Source organism: Alnus glutinosa, chromosome 8 (genome assembly GCF_958979055.1).
Source record: "Alnus glutinosa chromosome 8, dhAlnGlut1.1, whole genome shotgun sequence".
Taxonomy (NCBI): Eukaryota; Viridiplantae; Streptophyta; class Magnoliopsida; order Fagales; family Betulaceae; genus Alnus; species Alnus glutinosa.
The window spans coordinates 11748170-11762960 of NC_084893.1; positions in this window are offsets into that span (position 1 = coordinate 11748170).

Here is a 14791-nt window from a genome sequence, read left to right on the forward strand (position 1 = left end):
AACAAGGAGAAAAAAAATGTGGAAGCAAGTGGACCATAGAGTCTAATGCGCAACGGGTAAAAGAATGAAAAGAGAGAAATGATTGAAGGAAGAGTAGAGACCGGATTGAAACGAGGAAAACTCAAGAATCACTAGGTCATTCAAGCACTTAAATTATGTTTGGTATGTGGAATGACCATTTCATTAGAAAAATGAATAACTTTTATTAGGAATAGAAGAAAGTGGAATGTAATAACCTTGCTATTAGAATATAAGATAATGATCTAACACTTGAAATAGTAATTCTCATTGCCCATGACAGATGACAGATGCCCATTGAACACTGTCGGTAAAGAGTTGCTTGGGTGCAAAATACATGTGTCAGTGCCAAGTTAGACGATGGCTTAGTGGGCGATCATTACAATGCAGGAGTTGTATTTGTTTATTAGCTGCATTTCGCCGACGGGAACCTAGGCCATACTAGGTGCTTATTTATCGACAATAATCGGCAAGCGTACAGGACTTGGTGCTTAAGTGGCGTTGACAAATATAAGACGCTGTAATACTAGAGGAATTTAATGTCTCTTAAAAGTTAAATTCATCTATAAAAAATCATTATAATAATGGGAAGATATTATCATTTAGATTCTACAGTTGTTTAAGGAATTAAGGAAACTTTTAAAATAAAGTAATTGGGTAACAAACTGATTTTTACCTTAAAACTTAAAATGGGCATAATTTGGGCTTACGAACTCGAAACGAGTCGATTCAAAGCTCATTATGCTTGTATTTAAACCCTCTACTTAATGCTATAATTTCATAATATTTTGAAAAGTCAGAATTCAATGTTTAGCGGGAATTACTATTCACTAGCTAAAACGACATTTTCACAATTATCATTTTATTTCTAAAATTGAGGCTGGCCTATTATGTTTCTTAACATATTAGGACTCATTTTAGCAACTTGTAATGTAAAAGATGTTGTATTTGTTTAAATTAAGTTCCTCTTTTGAACTTTTGAATTGGCTGACAGTTTTCAAGTTTGTTGAGCCTCCAGAAATCACCAATCAATCACAAGAGCAAGGTTAAGTTCAAAATCATGAGCTTAAAGATGAAATGGACTATGTACCAGAATTGGTATATCATCCAGGCTCTTTAATTGAAATTTGCTGTTGATTTTAATATATTGTCAGCTTGTAACGTTTGCTTGATATGTGAGCTCATGCAGAATGTCTTGATCTTGCTTTACTTAATTGTGTTTGCTTTATTATATTTATCATCATCTAATTTTTGGGTTAGTGGGACTAATTAATCTGGAAGTTAAGAATGCACTTTATGTTCGTTGTGTGTATTGAGTCAAAATTTCCTTAAAGTTTACATTTCCTAGAAGCCAAATAAGTGGAGATGACAAAATGAAATGTAAGGTTTTTGAAAGTTTGATTAAAAATGAGCAATGGCTTAAATAGGAATTTCTTTTGAAACTCAGGTGGATTTCATTTGTTATTGAATTGTGTTACTCTAATTCATATTTTTTGATTTGTTTCATTTTTTAGATTTTAATTCCTTGGTGTCAAAGTCAATTACTTTCTGTTTTATATTATAAATTTAGCTGATATGGTTGTTTTTTTGGGTTTCTTCGTTTCATCTTAAGTATTGTGTTTGGAGTTTGATATCAGAATTTATGTTTGTTTTATAAATCTTAACTTTATATATAAATTTCAATTTCTGCAACTTATTTAGTTTTGCATATATTCTAAATGACAGTTGCTTTTGTATGTGTCAGTGTTGTCTTTTACGTTGTGTATGATTTTTACGGTATAAACTTTTGTGTATTCATGACTACTCCAGTTTGATGGTTTATTTGAGATATTTAAGTTTTGGTTCTCATTTCATTTCATTTTTGTGTGTAATTCAAGTTGATATGATGGTTTTGTGTGTTTGTCAACCCTTTTTTTTTTTTTCACAATTTGTTCACTTTTTGTATATAGCTACAACCAGTAATTGCATCCTCAACACATTATTTTTTCTTAGTTGTTCGTGAAGGGATCACCTTTTTAACTTGCACCCAAGTTAGCATGCCACCTTTGATGAGCATTGAGGTGGATGTTGTAGTCATATATAGTTTTCAATTAAGGATGTGCCTATATGCACTTTTAATTTGGATGAAATAGAATTCATTGACCTTCAACCATTTACTTTTTTGGTTCTTTGCAGAGTAGCTAATGTCCTCTCAGATTATCTTGAATATCTTTTCCATGGATGATATTTATTTTCATAAGTGTGATCTATATTTGGGGTTTTCAAACATAAATTGAATCACGGATGTAGAGTTCCAAAACATTCAAAAAAGTTAGGGGTAATTACCTTTTCCCCCCATCAACTACCAGCCATTGTCAACATGCCCCCATGAACTGACACCTCGACCAAAAGAGAGCATCCAACTACCATCGTTACCCACTTTGCCCCCATCCGTCAGTCTAATTCACACAAAGACCAAAATGCCCTCTACAGTAATTAATAAAAAAAATATTAAAATTAATATTTAAAAAAAAAATGAAAAAGGGCGCCACCCTTAGATTAATTTTTGTTTTTGTTTTTTTTTTAAAAAACAAAAAAAATATATTAATTTTAATATTTTTTTATTAATTACTGTAGAGGGCATTTTGGTCTTTAAACAAAAATTAACGCCTAAAAATGGAATATTCCATCCAAGTTAACGGAATCTTCTGACGGATGGGAGCAAAGTGGGTAACGATGGTAGTTGGATGCTCTTTTTTGGTCGATGTGTCAATTCATGGGGGCATGTTGACAATGGCTGGTAGTTGATGGGGAGAAAAGGTAATTACCCCAAAAAGTTATCATTAGTAAGGTGGTGGATTTGTCTTTCTCTAGACGACCTGGCCAGTTTGTGATTAGGAACTGGACTGCAAGAGATTAACTTCTTCAACCTCCTATTTGCTGAGGAAATAGTATTTCAAACTTGATCATATTGTATATTTTAGAATTGCTTAGAAAGAGCATTCTCTTTCCAAAGATCACAGTAGGAACTGTACTGCTGATTTTGGTTAACTTCTCTGGATTATGGATGGTCAAAATGAAAAGATAATCTTATGCCTACTAAATAAAGCTTCTTTATGATTGGATTTTCTTTTATAAACTGCAACATTTTCCCCATTTCTCCACGTTAATTTTTATCATTATGTTTGTTTCTATTTGCTGATGCAACAACTTCCTGTGTTCCATGGAAAACAACAGACCCAAAAATATGCTAATAATGAAGTTCTCTTGACAGGCATGAGATCGATGCTTTAAAACATTGCTTCTTCATGCGATGCTTTATGTGATGATATGAATTTAGAGGTGTAAGTTCTTACTATTAGAATTATTAGAATGCTGGAAATATGACTCATGAGATTTGGTGAAATTCTTTTTGCATAACATTTCAATTCTAGAACAAATGTGACTGACATCTATCTATCATTAGCTGTTTTAATATATTCCCAAATTGTCTATATTTGTTATGCTATATTCCTCTCATGCCATTCAATTGTACTTTACAGGATAACAATTTTTTATTTTTCTCAAGTATGGTGATTAGAACGAACTTCTATAAACAACAAAGGCTCAAGGCTCTCTAGCAGTAAATCATGAAAAATTCATCTATCCTTTTTTATTATTATCATTATTAATTTTTCATGATTGTTGGTTAAATTAATTTTTTTTTTTTTTGGTTTTTGCTATATCTGTTCCAGGCAGCATATGAGACAATCTTTCTACTTATTCTTGTCAATCATATCCTTCTCAAATATTTGTACTTTTACATTTGATCCGTATCTCTTTTGAAGCAATAGTGAGAGGAGTGTGAGGGTTCATTTTCCCATATGTTTAATATTTCTTATATCAAACGCCATCAACTGGAGTTAAAATAGTCAATTTTTAACATCACACTCCATCAACTAAACAGAAAATCATGCAGCCTTGTATTCTGCCAATCATTCAATCAAGCGAGTTGCCAAAGGAAATATATCACAGACAGCCAATCACTCACTCACTCGTGCTTTCAAAGGCAACTCTACAAGGCAAGAATCAGCAAGTCCAACCTTACCTTGCCCTCCAAGACTCATGGATCATCTCAGCATGCACACTAGGAAAGAGTGGACACAACTTTCCTTCTAGTTATATCAATATAATTGCTTAACAATTATATCCTAATTGTAAAATCTTTCTTTGTGTAGAATGGGGTGTACATTCAGTATATATAATGTGTAAATGATTCAATGAAATTTAAGCAAAAGTTTCTCAAACTAATTTCTTTTCATGGTATCAAAGCCTATCTAGGCACACACCCAAAGATACCCTTTTTGCTTCCTTTCCTTGCACACTACACCCTGTACCCATTTCCCTGCAATGGCAGCCTCTTCATCTGATGCTCCCACTGGTGCAATCCCCATTGCTACCATTCCCACTGCAATACCAACACTACCGGCACCCAACCTTACCTTCCATGAAAAACTTGAAGGACCCAACTATCTAAGTTGGCTTATCCAATTCTTTCCAATCCTGCCCAGCATAGACTCTATGGCAATCATTGATGGATCCAAGCCATGCCCACCCAAGTTTCTGGCTGATGACAGTGATGAGAAAGTGCTCAATCCTGAGTCTGCAATCTAGCAGAGAAAAGACCAAACGATCCTAAGTTGGATCAACATCACCTTGTTCAAAAAGGTGTTGTCTACCATTTATGGACTTAACACCTCCCGGCAGGTTTGGTTAGCCTTTGCCAACCAATTCGCCAATTAGTCCAAATCCCGAATTACTAATCTTAAGAAGCAATTGCAGAGCTTTCATCAAGGATCCAAGAGCTACTCAGACTATATTCAAGCTACAAAGGAGTGTTCAGACCAGTTGGTTGCAGCAGGAAAACCTGTTTTTGATGAGGACTTGATTACCTACCTAACCAATGGACTGAATCCAACATACAATGGGTTCATTACCTCCTTTTCCATCATGACCCAAGACAAAACACTGAGCCTAGATGATTTTCAAGATGAACTCTTGCATCATGAGACCCTTCTGAACCACCAAAGCAAGACAGTTGACACTTCTACCTATGCCTTATTCACTTATAAACCAAACACAGGCCAATTTTGTTAGTAGTTTGGCCTCATTCTGTGTTTGGACAAAATCACTTAAGTGTAAAGATGCTGTAAACAGGGATTCCACTATTCAGAGTCTGCAAGTCAGAAGAATCCAAGTTCCCTGTCAGCCGTCCGGACGATCGAGCCATCCTGTCTGGACGCCCATCTGTCCACTGTTCCATCCGTCCGGACGACGTGTTGTTAGTATTTTGGCCTCATTCTATGTTTGGACAAAATCACTTAAATGTAAGGATACTGTAAACAGGGATTCCACTATTCAGAGTCTGCAAGTCAGAAGAAATTCAAGTTCCCTGTCAGCCGTTCGGACGCCCATCTGGCCACTGTTCCATCCGTCTAGACGACGTGTCATCCCGTCCGGACGCTAGATAGACCAACATCATCCGTCCAGACGAAGTGTTCATTCCATCCAGACCCCATACTGTATCGAGAAGTTTCTGTGCCAGCTTGCATCCGTCCGGACGTTTCAGCAGCATGTCCGGACGCCTCCCAGTACTCGATCAGTTTCTGATTTCTTTCCAAGTTCCACAAAAGGGAAGATCAATCAATCGTCCAGACGATGTGGTATCCCGTCCGGATGTGCGTCTCCGTAAGGCAAGAATAGCAATTCAAATATGACCGTCCGGACGTCTGACAGCTGTGGTTCGGATGCGCGTGCATCAAAGAAGGAAATTGCCGATTCAACTTCAACCGTCCGGACGACTGCCTATCATGGTCCGGACGCGCGCATTACTGATATGGAAATTGCGTGTTGAAGAATAGCCATCCGGACGCTCGAGAGCCTTATAAGGAAATTACTTGCAGCGGACGTACGATCATCCGGATGATGTCCTTAAACAGGAAAGATTTCTCCGCGGAAATTTTTGAAAATCTATTTGCACAGTTGTCCGTCCGGACGGCCCATGTCCACCGTCCGGACGGTGCCCAAGTATATTTTGCCTGACGCTCATTTGAGACCCCAGCCTATAAATAGAGGCCCCTGGGCACTGAGAACTGCAAGAATTCGGTGTGAATTCCATTAAAGCTCAGAGAAGTCATCAATCCCTCTGAAGCCGTTTTACAAGTGTGCTGTGCTGTAAACTGAAGTCTATCTTAGAGGTCGGCTCTAAGGTAAGGAGTTCCATTGAAGACCCCTTCAGGTAGGAGACCCTGGTTGGGAAGCGTTCGTATTGGGTTACACGTTAGAGATCAAGGTACGACCACTGCATCGGTACATGTGAGTGTTACTGTCTTGTATCTAGCTATGTCTTTTGAATAGTAGAATTCCTGGGTTTGGCTGCCCTGGAGTGGTTTTTCTCTTAATTGAGTTTCCACTTCGTCAACAAAAATCTGTGTGTCATTTACTTTCCGCTGTGCTTTAATTTTTGTTGACACTTATGCACACACTTTATTTTTAGAAGTCAATTTCGTTTTTCAATTGGTATCAGAGCGGGTACACTCTGTTTAGGATTTATTTCCTGAGTGTGATCCTCATCTCTTTGTGACTTCTATTTTTTATTACACCTTTCATCATGAATTCTTCTCAGTTATCTAATGAGGATTCTGATATTAAGCTCTTTAAGGTTTTTAATAAATTGAAGAATGCTCAACATTCTAAAATTTCACATAAAGAGCTTAAAAAGGTGAAGCAAGAAAAAGAGTCATTAATTATGCAATTGTCTGAATCACTTACTTTGATTGATTCTTTGAGATCTGAAAATACCATGCTATTTAACATTATTGATACACTTGAGAATAAATTAAAGGAATCTGAAAATCTCTTGGAAAAATTCTCAAGTGATAATTTGAAAAGCATGTTGTGTATTCATTCAGATATTTCAAACAAGCCTGGTTTAATTGTTGATGATTTGAGTGCTTCTACTTCACATATTTCTGACTTTGAATTAGATCCTGTATTTGAGAGTTTTATGACTATTTTGGCCAAGTGATTTTCATGTTTATGCAAAAGAAGAATCGCTCCTTTCCTCATGCGATGAAAAAGTGCACTATCCGAGACTCCCTAAAGGTACATATTTCCTTCTCTGACTATTTGCTTCTAGAATTTCTGAATAAGAGAAGAGGTTTGTGATAAGATGGTCAAATTGACCACAGGCTAGTTGAACCTAGGATCCAAAAATTCTGGCATTTCCTCTAGCTTACAGCACCATAAGAATTGAGCAGTTATTTGTATGAATTTTGTGCTTTAAAATTGTCTATTCACTGCTTCTGTACTGAATTTGCAATATACCTTGCCCTCTATGAGCAAGTAAAAATTTATCTTGTCCTTCATGGTACAAGTAAAACAATTCGGTGCTGTATCTCAGGGGGAGTGTATCAGATGAGGATGGCTAAGCCCTAGTAAGAGCAAGCATTTGAGAAGGCCTCAAGAGCAATACTTCGGTGAGCCTCTTGTCTGGATGCAAAACATGATGGAGTTGATGATGAAGTCTTGTCAGCAACCACCCATTAGAAGGCAGACTTGAGTTGAGAATGGCAGTTACCCCAGGAACAGGGAACTGACGCACCTAGCAGGTTCGGGTGTTCATGCCTAGGATTTGGTTCCTAATCCTAAGGCATCAGGTTTGATTGCTTGCACCTTTTATGTCATATTTATGTGCTTGTTATGCAATCTAGGAACTAGTTTGTTGTGCATCCTGTTTCTCTTGAGAGAACTTTGCAGGTGTCTATTGGGGAAGACAGAAAAAGCAGGTCGAGCGACTGTTTTTCTGTACTGGCATCTTTGAGCATTTACAGGTGTGATCTTACCTTTGCATATGATGTCATTTCCATATTGCATGTTTTGTTTTTTTTTTTAATAAAATAAAAAAATAAAAAAGAAAGAAATTTTTGGGGAGAATTTGCAAGATTTTTTTTTTGGCTGTTTAGATATTGTATGTATCTCTACCTGATATCTCAATTCTATGAGGATTAATTTACCTTGCTTAGATATTTTGAGAGTATATGATTTTTTTTTTGCCAAGTTATTTTTCCTGGTTGTGCAAAAGTAGGATAGCTCCTTTCCTCATGCGATGAAAAAGTGCACTATCCGAGACTCCCTAAAGGCACATCATTCATTCTCTGACTAATTGCTTCTAGAATTTCTGAATAAGAGAAGAGGTTTGTGATAAGATGGTCAAATTGACCACAGGCTAGTTGAACCTAGGATCTATAAATTCTGGCATTTCCTCTAGCTTGCAGCACCATAGGAATTGAGCAGTTATTCGTATGCATTTTGTGCTTTAAAATTGTCTATTCACTGTTTCTGTACTAAATTTGCAATATACCTTGCCCTCTATGAGCAAGTAAAAAGTTATTTTGTCCTTCATGGTACAAGTAAAATAATTCGGTGCTGTATCTCAAGGGGAGTGTATCAGATGAGGATGGCTAGGTCCTAGTAAAAGTAAGGTTTGACTTTTGGCTAATCTGTCACGGATTCTCTATCTTCTTTAGGAAATCCGGTTGCTCTTGTCATGATTTTTCAAACCTTGTCGGTTCAGTCTCCACACACACACGCATTGCTTGAGTTGAGTTGTCTATTTGACTTTTCTATGTTTAGGAAAATTACTTGTGCTAATTGAAATCTCAACTCTCTTTTATATCTCTGTTGAGTTTTGAGATGCTTTCTGATTGTGTTATCAGTTGATTATACATGCATGTTTTGACACTGAAAAAATTGATCTCTGTAAAATTTTCCTCAGTTTTTATATGTTTCAGTGTGGAGCGTCCGGACGGACTGGTGGTCCGGACGGCACTCTCTTGAAGTCCGGACGGGGATGGAGCCCACATGTCCGGACAGGACCTGATGGAGTCCGGACGCGCGCTGTCATCATCGTCCGAACGGTCTCTTTATATCGTTCGGATGCGCGCAACCAGTCTGCTCCTTTCCGAGGCAGCAAGCTTCCGGACTTCATCAATCCATCGTCCGGACGGCGACCCCACAGAGGCTATAAAACCCCCTGCTCCCCGCATTCTCACTATACCCCACTCAATCTCACTTTTGGCTGTTTGTGAGTTCTCTTTTTGTGAGTTTTTGGCTTTTTGCATATTCCTCTCATATTTCAGGTATTTTTCTAGTGTTTTTCTCTTCAGTTTCTTTTAAACTGTTAGAATGTTATTTCTTTTGGAATATGAGATGCATATATTGAAATTCCTTGGACTTAGTTGTGATTTTATTTTTTTTACACAAGTCCTTTTATTGCTGTTATTCTGCCAAATTTTTGTTATCCTAACAAGAATATTTTTGGAATATTTTTTTTGGAAAATTCTTGTTGGATCTTTTGCAGAATCATGTCTGCCGGCAGTCCACCCCGCAGGGTCCGTCAGAGGCTTGTGGAAGATAGGGATGCAATTCAAGCCAAGATTATGGACCACACTGTCATTGCTGAGCGGAACGTCCTTCGGGCTGACATCATGGTGCCACTGTTGGACAACATTCTTGCCATTATCCAGACATACAATTGGGGATATCTCCACAGCTGTGCTTGTGTGGTGTACACCAGATTGGTCAAGCTGTTCTACACCAACATGGAAGTGGTGCAAAATGATGATCACAGAGTGGTGCTTCAGTCCTCCGTTGTAGGCCATCTCATCACTGTTGATCCTCAGGTCATCAGTCATATCATTTGAGTCCCAGTGCTCGAGATTTCGGCCAGCCCATACAATGAGGTGGTGCTTCCTCCATCCCTGGATGATCTCAGGGAATTCTTTCGTGCTGTTCCCCAAGGTAAGGAGCGCTCTACTACCATCCGGATTGGTGCCCTGTCATCCACCCACCGCATGTTGGCCAAGATCATTCAGCAGAACATCTGGCCTGTTGCCCGGCGCAGTGATCTGATCCTGAAACGAGCCCAGTTTGTCTATGCAATCCACCTCTGCTTGCCTTTTCTGCCTGTGCAAGCACATTTGGGGGTTATATTAGAGGCCCGTGATGAGAGCACTGCTGGTCTTCCGTTTGGCTGCCTCCTCACTCAGATTATTCTTTAGTCGGGCATCAATGTTAATGGCGAACCGAAGATGAAAATCCAGCAGCCCATCAGCAAGCAGACTTGATGAAGTCTAATGCACAGCTGTGGAGAGATGACTCCGATGATGAGGTGCCCCCACCTGCTGCTATGCCAGTCGGCTTTCCAGATATGGCTTCATCCTCACATACTGTTCTGCCATCTGAGCCGGAGGTCAATTATGCTCAGATTATGGAGGCTCTTGCTGCACTTCAAGGAGGGATGAGCACCATGCAGGTGTCTATGTCCTCCATGCAGCAGTCTATGTGTTCCATGCAGCAGTCCATCTCATCCATGCAGCTAGCTGTGCACTCCATCGATAGGCGTGTGGAGCAGAACCAGCTGGACCTTCAGGAGTGCCTGAAGTATCATCATCCTAGCAGCAGTAATAATGAGGATGTTGCAGACAGGATTTTACCCATGCCTGAGGATGTTTGATTCCCTCTTATGTTTGTAGACTTTTTATTGTCTTTTGTTATTTTGAGACAATTTCTGCTTTGTTAAAACTTTTTGGATATATATTACTCTGTTTCCCGGGTCCTTCTGAGACCGTTAGGGGTAGTAATTCTTATGACAATTAGTTTTTATTACTCTGTTTTACCCTTTGTGACAAAAAGGGGGAGTAATTTTTATTTTTGGACCGGGAATGTATTTCCAAACCGGTCAAGTGATTTTTGTCCCAGAATGGCCAAAGGGGGAGTTTGTTAGTATTTTGGCCTCATTTTGTGTTTGGACAAAATCACTTAAGTGTAAAAATACTATAAACAGGGATTCCACTATTCAGAGTCTGCAAGTCAGAAGAATCCAAGTTCCCTGTCAGCCGTCCGGACGATCTAGCCATCCTGTCCGGATGCCCATCTATCCACTGTTCCATCCGTCCGGACGACGTGTCATCCCGTCTGGACGCTAGACAGACCAGCATCATCCGTCCAGACGAAGTGTTCATTCCGTCCGGACCCCATACTGTATCGAGAAGTTTATGTGCCAGCTTGCATCCGTCCGGACGTTTCAGCATCACATCAGGACGCCTCCCAGTACTCGATCAGCTCCTGATTTCTTTCCAAGTTCCAAGAAAGGGAAGATCAGTCAACCGTCTGGACGATGTGGTATCTCGTCCGGACGCGCGTCTCCTTAAGGCAAGAATCGCAATTCAAATATGACAGTCCGGACGTCTGACAGCTATGGTCCGGACGCGCGTGCATCAAAGAAGGAAATTGTCGATTCGACTTCAACCGTCCAGACGACTGCCTATCATGGTCCGGATGGGCGCATTACCGATATGGAAATTGCGTGTTGAAGAATAGCCTTCCGTACGGTTATCCCCCATGGTCCGGACGCTCGATAGCCTTATAAGGAAATTACTTTGCAGCGGACGTGCGACCGTCCGGATGATGTGCCATCTCGTCCGGACGATGCCCTTAAACAGGAAAGATTTCCCAGCGAATTTTTCGAAAAATCTTGTCGCACAGTTGTCCGTCCGGACGGCCCATGTCCACCGTCCGGACGGTGCCCAAGTATATTTTGCCTAACGCTCATTTGAGCCCCTAGCCTATAAATAGAGGCCCCTGGGCACTGAGAACTACAAGAATTCCGTGTGAATTCCATTAGAGCTCAGAGAAGTCATCAATCCCTCTGAAGCCGTTTTACAAGTGTGTTGTGCTATAAACCGAAGTCTATCTTAGAGGTCGGCTCTAAGGTAAGGAGTTCCATTGAAGACCCCTTCAGGTAGGAGAACCTGGTTGGGAAGCGTTCGTGTTGGGTTACACGTCAGAGATCAAGGTACGACCACTGCATCGGTACATGTGAGTGTTACTGTCTTGTATCTAGCTATGTCTTCTGAATAGTGGAATTCCTGGGTTTGGCTGCCCTGGAGTGGTTTTTCTCTTAACTCAGTTTCCACTTTGTCAACAAAAATCTATGTGTCATTTTCTTTCCGCTATGCTTTAATTTTTTTTGACACCAATGCACACACTTTATTTTTAGAAGTCAATTTCGTTTTTCAAATTTCATCCCAAGAACCGTGGGTCCTCATTCTCCAAGTTTCCTCCCAGAAACTTTGGCTGCAGCACAAGCTCCCACTCCAAGATACAATGCAGTACCACCACCTGCTAGGTGCTCAGAACCTTCCAAACATCCAGCCTCCTCCAGATATCATGTCCATCGCATGCGGCTGGACCAGACCACCGGTTTCCTGCATCTTCCAACCCTTGGGTACCCTGCCAAATCTGTTACAAATTAAGTGACATGGCTCTCGACTATTACCACTAGATGGACTATGCTTTCCAAGGCCGACGGCCACCTCCTCAATTGCATGCTATGACTGCTCACACCACCACTGCCTATGAAAACCAAGAGTGGTATGCCGATAGTGCAGCCAATGCACACATCACCTATGATCTGAACAACCTCCATGTGCAGCAGCCCTTTCCTAGCACTAACACGATTGCTGTTGGCAATGGATCAACACATGCTATAGCCAATTCTGGTTCTGCCACTCTCACCTCCTCTCAATCCAATTTTCAACTCAATCATGTGTTGCACTACCCTAAAGCAGCAGCTATTCTTATTTCCATTCAAAGATTTTGTCTTGATAATGACTGCTACTTCATTCTAACAGCATCACATTTTTACATCTTTGATTTGCAGACACAAGTACTCCTGCTGGAAGGGAGGAGTGAGAATGGTATGTACCCCTTGAAGCTCAACAAAAAGTCTCACAGAGGCAGCAAGGCATTCCCAAGCCCTCCTAGGAATAAAAACTACTCCCCTAGTGTGGCATTTTAGGCTAGGACATCACTCTACTGAGGTTGTAACTAGAGTAGTCCAAGAAAATAAGTTGCCTATTTATGAGTTGAATTTTAATAAAAATCATGTGTGTGCTTCTTGTCAATTGGGCAAAGCTAAGAAACATCATTTTCATGCCTATACTCGAATCTCAGAATTTCCTCTCCAATTGATTCATACTGACTGCTGGACATCACCCATCTCTTCTGTGAGTGGCTATAACTACTATGTCCTATTTGTTGATGACTATTCACGCTATTCATTGATCTATCCTCTTCACTCTAAGGCAGAAACATTTGCTGCATTTGTTCAATTTAAAGCCCTAGTTGAAAATCAATTCTCCACCACCGTCAAGCAGTTGCAATCAAATGGTGGAGGTGAATATAACTCTCAACAATTCCAATCATTTCTCATCACTCATGGCATTGCTTACAGAAAGAGCTATTCATATATTGTTGTGCAAATATCTACTAAAAAAAAATAGGTAATGTAATGTTCAAGGTATTTTGTAGTAAATAAAATACGAAATTTGGATAAAAAATTAATTAAAGTTAATTTAGTGTATTTAAAATGCGAGAGAATATTTTTAAAGTTTAAAGTAAAATAGAAATAAAATAGAAAAGAAAAATGAAATAGAAAATAGAAAAAAAAAATAAGAAAAAGAAAAATTAAATGAGCTAAAGTAAAAGTTAAATTAATAATAAATAAAAAAAAATTATTAATAAAAAAATCAGACAAAGAAAAGTAAAGGAAAAAGAAAGGAATTAATATATATATATATATATGATATGTGAGGCGCACAGTGCACCTCACTTAAGAAAAGCATGAAGGGCAGTACAGCCTTTCTTCTTAAAAGAGGCAGCGTGCTATCTCTTTATAAAAATATATATAACGTGAAGCGCACATGCGCCCCACTTAAAAGAAAAAGGAAAGAGGTAGTGTGCCTCTTTCCATCTAAACAGTGGGAAAGAAAAGAAAAAAAAAAAGGGAGGGAGATTTATCATTCTCCTAATACAAATATTGTGATCCACGAAGATCCAACGATCGGATCTTCAATCCGTTTTCGGAAACGTGATCCTTGCACTCGGATCTATGTTTTCACTGATTGTTTTAAGGTAAAAATACTAAACTCATGATTTTGTGATTTTTGGGTAAAATCCTAAATGTGAGTTTAATCCTCTATATTCTTTAGGTATTTGAACTTATTGGAGCTTACTTGAGGCTACCCAAACTTTGGTTTGAAGTTTGGTGAATTTGGGTAAGCTTTTCCTCAAGCCTCAACTTTTAGGTATTTGATTTTTATGGTATTTTATGAGATTAACCCTTAGTAAATGCCATTGGGTTAGTAATATTGTGATTGAGGTTAAGTTTGGGAAACCATAATTTGATGGATTAGATTAATTTGCGGTTTTTAAGTATGTAAAAACCTAGATTGTTAATTGTGGAGTAATTGTGATTATAGTGATGATTAATCCCAAATTAACCATGGGTTTTGTAAAAATAAATATTTATGGGGTTAGGTTTTAATGTTAGTAATTTGTATAAAATTGGAGTTTTATTTATAAGCCTAAGAATATTGTTATGTATGAGTTTAGGCAATTGACGGGTAAAATAGTCCTTGAGCGATTCAAAGTGATAATTAGTGTAATTATTAGATGGGAACTAAATGGATGTAATATGTCGTGTTCAACGGGACTTTGTGGATTAAGCCTAGGACTTGTTAGTGTTGGTGTGTAAGCAGTCAAGGTGAGTATTCTACTCACTGAGAAACTATTATTTTTATGTATTATGGATTTGCAAAATATATATACTGTTTTGTAATTCCAAACCAACTGTATGTTAAATATATATGTTTTGGTTGATTTGAGTACTTTAGAGTATGTTCAAATATAT